The following is an 8,440-nucleotide window of genomic DNA, read 5'->3' as shown; positions in this document are numbered from 1 at the left end:
ATTGGAGGGCAGTGACTTAAGAATGAGGTGATCCGGCCCAAGTCCCCCAGTCTCCACCCTGGATGGCCCCTCCGTTCTATGCCAGCACAAGAGGTGGTGCTCACAAGCCCCTTCTCCTCAAAACCAGGGAGAAACCAGGGCCCAGAGTCGAGATCCCGTGTGATCCAGCCAATTCAAGCTGCGCCGCTCGGAAAAACTGACCAGCCACAGGGAGTAATAATAATAACTGCGGTATCTAAGTGCTTACTGTGTGCCCGGCACTGTACTGAGCACTGGGGTAGATAAAAGACAATCGGGTTGGATGCAGACCGTGTCCCACTGGGGACGCACAGTCTCAATCCCCATTCTACAGATGAAGTAACTGAGGCACAGAGAAGTTAAGTGACTTGCCCAGACTCACACAGCAGACAAGTGGTGGAGCCAAGATTAGAACCCAGGACCTCTGACTCCCAGAGTCGTGCTCTATCTACTAGGCTATGCTGTTTCTTTTTTAGGTGCTGGGAAGGCAGCACTACGTGTGGGTATGGCCAGTGCCGGAGCACTCTGGGAAATGACCCCATCACCAGCTGCATTCTGTGACCCTATTGCTCCTCCCCTCAGCCCAGCACTAGCCCAGCATCTCTCAACCTGACCTCCGGGACCCTGGACTTCACTAATCAGGACCCTCCTTTGCCCCAGTTTATCACCATCATTATCCCATCATCAACCGACTTCCTATGAGCCAGGCGCTGAATCAGGAACAAACAGAAGAAGTATAAGAGCTGATCCCTCCCTAAGAAGTTTCCAGTGTACAATCTGAGGAGGAAATCAGGCAGTCGCAGTTTGGCAAGTCAACATAATAAAGGTGAGCAGATGAATAAATTACTGGTAAATAAATGAACGGATGAATGCATAAGGGGGCTGGAATGGCTGAGGAGAAGGCACGACTGCAAAGACGAAGGTGGGGATGAACCAAACTCTCTTGGAAGATGTGGCCTTTTCAATCAACCGATCGAGCGGCGATATTTATTGAGCACTTACTGGGTGCAGACACTGTCTTAAGTGCTTGAACGAGTACAGTATAATGGAGTCGGTAGACATTTTCTCTCTCCTCAAGGAGTTTACAACCTAGAGCTTACAATTTAGAAAGACTTCAAGGCAGGACTCCCAGATGGTCTTAATTCGGTCTAGGCCGTGAACATTCCCCTTCAGAGGGCTGCAGCCTGAGAGAGGCCCAGGAAATTCGAATTTCCTCCATCTCGTTAGCTCTGAGGGCAACAGCAGGGCTGAATTCGATGGTATCGATTCCGCCCCGAGTTCTCCTAGATGGGGGCTTGAGGCCAAGAGTTGGAGCTGTAGTGGTTTGGAATCGATCAATCAAATAATAGGATTTATTTGAGCACTTAGTGTGCGCCTGACCCCTCTGTCTAGAAGATTAGACATGGCCCGATGCCAGGGCAGCGTTGCAAATAATAATAATCTTATCTAAGTGCTCAGTGGGTGCTAAGCACTGAGATAGATACGAGAAGGTCTGACACAGTCTCCCGTCCAACAGTGGGCTCACAGTCTAAGTAGGAAGGGACAGGTATCAAATCTCCATTTTACAGATGAGGAAGTGAAGTGATTTGCCCTCGGTCACCCAGCAGGCAAGTGGCAGAGCTGGGATTAGAACCCAGATCCTCTGATTCACAGGCCTGTGCTCTATCGACTAAGTCACGCTGTTTTTCTGGAAGCAGACAACCCACAGCAATTGGCAAGGGTCCTGCGGACCCTGTGAGGTATCCAAGTTACCTGTCTGATCTTAGGCCTCTCCTCTTGAGGCTGAGGACATTCTATACGGTAAAGCGGGGAAACCAGTCCATCATATTTGTTGAGTGCTTACTGTACAAGAAGCAGCGTGGCTCAGTGGAAAGAGCACGGGCTTTGGAGTCAGAGGTCGTGGATTCGAATCCCGGCTCTGCCACTCGTCAGCTGTGTGACTGTGGGCAAGTCACAACTTCTCTGTGCCTCAGTTCCCTCATCTGTAAAATGGGGATTAAGACTGGGAGCCCCACGTGGGGACAACCTGATTCCCCTGTGTCTACCCCAGCGCTTAGAACAGTGCTCTGCACATAGGAAGCGCTTACCAAATACCAACACTACTATGATTATTATTATTATATAGGACCAGTCTACTTTAAGCGAATGAAACAAGGCCGCTTCTGGGCAGTCCGTCCCTCCTAACCTCTCCTGAGCAGCCAGTAGTGGCCAGAGAGTGACAGGGTAGAGAAGAAAGGTCACGCTGAGGTTTCCACTCTGTTACACTCTGCTGCAGAGTGGCCTTGACCAATGGCCTGAAGCCACAGCGGCAGGGTAGGCCTCAGGGAGACCCCTGGCAGGAAGCAATGAGAGAAGCAGAGTTGCCTGGTGAAGAGTACACAGGCCTGGAAGCCAGAAGGATCTGGCTTCTAATCCCTGCTCCATCACTTTGCTGTGTGACTTTGGGCAAGTCACTTCATTTCTCCGGGCCTCGGCTCCCTCACCTGTAAAATGGGGGTTGAGACCGTGAGCCCTAAGTGGGACAGAGACTGTGTCCAACCTGATTTGCTTGTATCCACCCCAGCACTTAGTACAGTGCCTGGCACATACTGAGTGCTTAACAAATAGTAGTATTAGTAAGCAGCGTGGCTCGGTGGAAAGAGCCCGGGCTTGGGAGTCAAAGGTCATGGGTTCGACTCCTGGCTCTGCCACTTGTCAGCTGGGTGACTGTGGACAAGTTCATTCATTCATTCAATAGTATTTATTGAGCGCTTACTATGTGCAGAGCACTGTACTAAGCGCTTGGGATGAACAAGTCGGCAACAGATAGAGACAGTCCCTGCCGTTTGACGGGCTTACAGTCTAATCGGGGGAGACGGACAGACAAGAACAATGGCACTAAACAGCGTCAAGGGGAAGAACATCTCGTAAAAACAATGGCAACTAAATAGAATCAAGGCGATGTACAATTCATTAACAAAATAAATAGGGTAACGAAAATATATACAGTTGAGCGGATGAGTACAGTGCTGTGGGGATGGGAAGGGAGAGGTGGAGGAGCAGAGGGAAAAGGGGAAAATGAGGCTTTAGCTGCGGAGAGGTAAAGGGGGGATGGCAGAGGGAGTAGAGGGGGAAGAGGAGCTCAGTCTGGGAGGCCTCTTGGAGGAGGTGATTTTTAAGTAAGGTTTTGAAGAGGGAAAGAGAATCAGTTTGGCGGAGGTGAGGAGGGAGGGCGTTCCAGGACCGCGGGAGGACGTGACCCAGGGGTCGACGGCGGGATAGGCGAGACCGAGGGACGGCGAGGAGGTGGGCGGCAGAGGAGCGGAGCGTGCGGGGTGGGCGGTAGAAAGAGAGAAGGGAGGAGAGGTAGGAAGGGGCAAGGTGATGGAGAGCCTCGAAGCCTAGAGTGAGGAGTTTTTGTTTGGAGCGGAGGTCGATAGGCAACCACTGGAGTTGTTTAAGAAGGGGAGTGACATGCCCAGATCGTTTCTGCAGGAAGATGAGCCGGGCAGCGGAGTGAAGAATAGACCGGAGCGGGGCGAGAGAGGAGGAAGGGAGGTCAGAGAGAAGGCTGACACAGTAGTCTAGCCGGGATATAACGAGAGCCCGCAATAGTAAGGTAGCCGTTTGGGTGGAGAGGAAAGGGCGGATCTTGGCGATATTGTAGAGGTGAAACCGGCAGGTCTCGGTAACGGATAGGATGTGTGGGGTGAACGAGAGGGACGAGTCAAGGATGACACCGAGATTGCGGGCCTGCGGGACGGGAAGGATGGTCGTGCCATCCACGGTGATGGAGAAGTCTGGGAGCGGACCGGGCTTGGGAGGGAAGATGAGGAGCTCAGTCTTGCTCATGTTGAGTTTTAGGTGGCGGGCCGACATCCAGGTGGAGACGTCCCGGAGGCGGGAGGAGATGCGAGCCTGAAGGGAGGGGGAGAGGACAGGAGCGGAGATGTAGATCTGCGTGTCATCTGCGTAGAGATGGTAGTCAAAGCCGTGAGAGCGGATGAGTTCACCGAGGGAGTGAGTGTAAATGGAGAACAGAAGAGGGCCAAGAACTGACCCTTGAGGAATTCCAACAGTTAAAGGATGGGAGGGGGAGGAGGCTCCAGCGTAGGAGACCGAGAATGATCGGCCAGAGAGGTAAGAGGAGAACCGGGAGAGGACAGAGTCCGTGAAGCCAAGGTGAGATAAGGTATGGAGGAGGAGGGGATGGTCGACAGTGTCAAAGGCAGCAGAGAGGTCAAGGAGGATCAGAATGGAGTAGGAGCCATTGGATTTGGCAAGAAGGAGGTCATGGGTGACCTTAGAGAGAGCAGTCTCGGTAGAGTGGAAGGGACGGAAGCCAGATTGGAGGGGGTCTAGGAGAGAATGGGAGTTAAGGAATTCTAGGCATCAATTGTAGACGACTCGTTCTAAGATTTTGGAAAGGAAGGGTAGTAGGGAGATAGGACGATAACTGGAGGGGGAAGTGGGGTCAAGAGCGGGTTTTTTTAGGATGGGGGAGACGTGGGCATGTTTGAAGGCAGAGGGGAAGGAGCCCTTGGAGATCGAGTGGTTAAAAATAGAAGTTAAGGAAGGGAGGAGGGCAGGGGCGATGGTTTTAAGAAGGTGAGAGGGAATGGGGTCCGAGGCGCAGGTGGAGGGGGTGGCACTTGCGAGGAGGGAGGAGATCTCCTCTGAGGATACTGCAGGGAAGGATGGGAAAGTAGGGGAGGGGGTCGGTGGGGGGGGAGGGGAGAGGCGGAGGGGTGACTTTGGGGAGCTCAGACCTGATCGTGTTGATTTTCGTGAGGAAATAGGTGGCCAGATCATTAGGGGTGAGAGATGGGGGAGGGGGAGGAACAGGGGGCCTAAGGAGAGAGTTAAAGGTCCGGAACAATCGGCGGGGGTGACGGGCATGGGTGTCGATGAGGGAGGAGAAGAAGCTTTGCCTGGCGGAGGAGAGGGCAGAGTTAAGGCAGGAAAGGATAAATTTGAAGTGTGTGAGGTCGGCTCGGTGCTTGGACTTTCGCCAGCAGCGCTCAGCAGCTCGAGCATAGGAGCGTAGGAGGCGGACGGAGGAGGTGATCCAGGGCTGTGGGTTAGTGGAGCGAGAGCGGCGGAGGGAAAGGGGGGCGAGAGAGTCGAGATGAGTAGAGAGGGTGGAGTTGAGAGCGGAGACCTGATCGTCGAGAGTGGGAAGAGAGGACAGGGCGGCAAGGTGAGGAGAGATGCTATTGGAAAGACGGATGGGATCGAGAGAGCGGAGGTCTCTGTGGGGCAGTAGCGAAGATTTGCAGGGGGAGGGAGTGTGAGAGATGAGGCAGGTGAGAAGGTTATGGTCAGAGAGAGGGATTTCAGAGTTGGTGAGTGAGGAGATAGTGCAGCGGTAGGAGATGACGAGATCGAGGGTGTGACCGAGTCGGTGAGTGGGCGCGGTATGGTGGAGGAGGAGGTCGGCAGAGTCGAGGAGGGATAGCAGGCGGGCGGCAGAGGAGTCGTCGGGTACATCCGTATGGATGTTGAAGTCTCCAAGGACAAGGACAAGTCACTTCTCTGGGCCTCAGTTACCTCATCTGTAAAATGGGGATTAACTGTGAGCCTCACATGGGACAACCTGATTACCCTGTATCTACCCCAGCGCTTAGAATAGTGCTCTGCACATAGTAAGCGCTTAACAAATGCCAACATTATTATTAGTAGTAGTATTATTGTATTACTATTATTACGTGGAACAGGGACTGTATCCAACCTGATTTGCGTGAATCCACCCCAGGGCTTAGAACAGTACCTGGCATATAATAAGCAATTACCAAGTACCACCGTTATTATTAAGGATGACCTGGAGCCTAGCTGAGGGTCTCGAGTAACGGAGTGTTTTTTTTTCTCTTGGGGTCCATGTGACTCTGGCTCAGCGTGGAGAGAATCTCCATGGGCCCCGGGGGCGACTTTCCCAAAAAGCCAACCGTTGCTGAGTCTCAAGCGCTGGCAATGTTACCCCCAGAGGAAGGACCCGGGTAGGGCACCTCGCACCTGGGGCCGAGGGCCGGATTTTGAGCAGGTTCCACCGTATCTGGGGCAGGAAAACAGTTCCCTGCAGGGCTGGGTATAATCTCATCTATTGTGCAAATATGAATGCGATAGAGATCTGCAAAATAAGGAAAGCGACTGAACTTCTGAAAAGTTTTGACTCTGCATCATCATCATCTGTTGTTTCAAGGCTGGGATTTGCATATTCATCAAAGAAACTGGGGGCAGATGCCCTACCTGAGCCCTGAAATGAACCTAAGCCACACGGACGGATTTGCTAGCTCGATTCAGAACAGGTGGCGGGGAAGTCTCCAATTGTCCCGGGCCGGGGGAATTTCCGGCAGGTTTCCGACAGGTTCTCGGGCCTCGGTTAGGTTCTTTCATTGATTGATTGCATTTGTTAAGTAGAAGCCTCATGGCATAATGGATAGAGCACGGACTTGGGAGTCAGAAGGTCGTGGGTTCTAATCTCAGCTCTGCCACTTATCTGCTGCGTGACGTTGGGCAAATTGGTTCTCTTCTCTGTGCCTCAATTACCTCATCTGTAAAATGGGAATTGAGACTGTGAGTCCCAAATGGGACAGGGACCGTGTCCAACTCTATTTGCGTGTATCCTCCCCAGTGCTCAGTACAGTGCCTGGCACATAGTAAGTACTTAGCATTTAATCATTCATTCATTCAATCATATCCATTAAGCACTTATTGTGTGCACAGCACTGTACCGAGCGCCTGGGGGAGTACAATATAACAAGAAACGGATATGTTCCCTGCCCACAGTGAGCTTACAGTCTAGAGGATAAATACCGTTATTATTATTAATATGTGCCGGGCACTGTATTAAGCACTGGAATAGATACAAGCTAATCAGGTTAGACGCAGTCCATGTTCCACATGGGGCTCAGAGTCTTCGTCCCCATTTTACAGATGAGGTAACTGAGGCACAGAGAAGTGAAGTGACTGGCAGACAAGTTTGGAACCCAGGTCCTTCTGACTCTCAGGTCTATGGACCATCCACTAGGCCACACTGCTTCTCTTTGCCTTTGCACTGACTGGGCTGGCCACCTGACCACAGCACCCCCCTCCTCCCTAGGCATCCAGAGAAAGGGCAGAAAAGTCTGAGTTCTAGTGCTGAGCGGCTGGGTGTCCTGGAGAAGGGAGCTTTACTTCTCTGGGCCTATAGAATTGGGAGACATTCCCTGCCCACAACAAGCTTACAGTCTACAGGAGGAGATTCCAATCTGGTCTCCATCCCAGCATGTCCCAGGCCAGGTAAGGCATGCAAACTGGGACCACAGGAGGAGGGGGAGGGAAGGTGGATCCACGATGGCACTGATGCTTTCACACTGTTTTTCCGATAGTGTGGTCCTCGGGGAGTCTCGTCGGGCCACGGAATCAGCGGCTGGAGTTTTATCAACGAACTGAAAGATTCCGCTGACGAACCGAGCGATCCCTCCGGAAGTCGATCCCAGCGGGAAGCAGAGGACCTGGAAGCCCCCTGCCACACGGAAGTGCGGTCAGTGGGTCAGAAGCTCAACCGAAAGTGAGTTGCAAGCCTGCTGTTCGCCAGCTGCCCGGTTGCCCGGATGTTTAAGTGCTGCACACGCTGGAAATAGCTTCTCTAATAAGTAGAAATTGGGCATCTCATTTTTCTCAGAAAAGACCAGCTGGGAATTTCCCTTTGCTGTGTAAAGTAGGATGTTTCAGAAGCTGGGCCTGCTGCAAAATGACTTCAGACAGGTTAAGAGCAGGCTTTGCGGTTAAAAAAAGAGAAAAAGCCATAAGGGAAACTGAGCCATGACTCAGCAGACAGAGAACGAGGCAGATTTCTGTGTGAAGGGGGGAAATGGTGGCATTCCCGTGTTTCCGGATGATCCGGTCACTAGCCAACTGGCTAGCCGGCTGACGGCTAGAGAGATTGCAACTGAGAGTGCCCTTTCTGCGGCAAACGAGGAACGTACGCCCGAAACGCCAGAGGGTGAAGGTGTTACATACTGGCTGTCCCATGCATGCTCACTGGACCTTGCTCTTGACTCGCCTCACATGGCTAAGTGGAAAAAGCACAGGCCTGAGAGTCAGAGGAGCTGGGTTCTAGTCCTGACTCAACCAGTTGCCTGCTGAGTGACCTCGGGTGAGTCACGTGGAAGCAGCATGGCCCAGCAAGTAAAGCATGGGCCTGGGAGTCAGAAGGATCTGGGTTCTAACCCCGGTTCCGCCACTTGTCTGTTGTGTGACCTAGGGCAAGTCGTTTAACTTCTCTGGGCCTCAGTGACCTCATCTCTAAAATGGGGATTAAGACTGAGAGCCCCTAGTGGGACAGGGACGGTGTCCAAACTGATTAGCTTGTATCGACCTCAGCACTCGGTACAGTGAGGCACATAGTCAGCACTTAGCAAATACCATTAAAAAATCCCTGAGTTTAAAACGGTAAGGGGCA

This window comes from Ornithorhynchus anatinus, chromosome 8 (assembly GCF_004115215.2).
Source record: "Ornithorhynchus anatinus isolate Pmale09 chromosome 8, mOrnAna1.pri.v4, whole genome shotgun sequence".
Taxonomy (NCBI): Eukaryota; Metazoa; Chordata; class Mammalia; order Monotremata; family Ornithorhynchidae; genus Ornithorhynchus; species Ornithorhynchus anatinus.
This window is presented reverse-complemented; position numbering follows the sequence as displayed.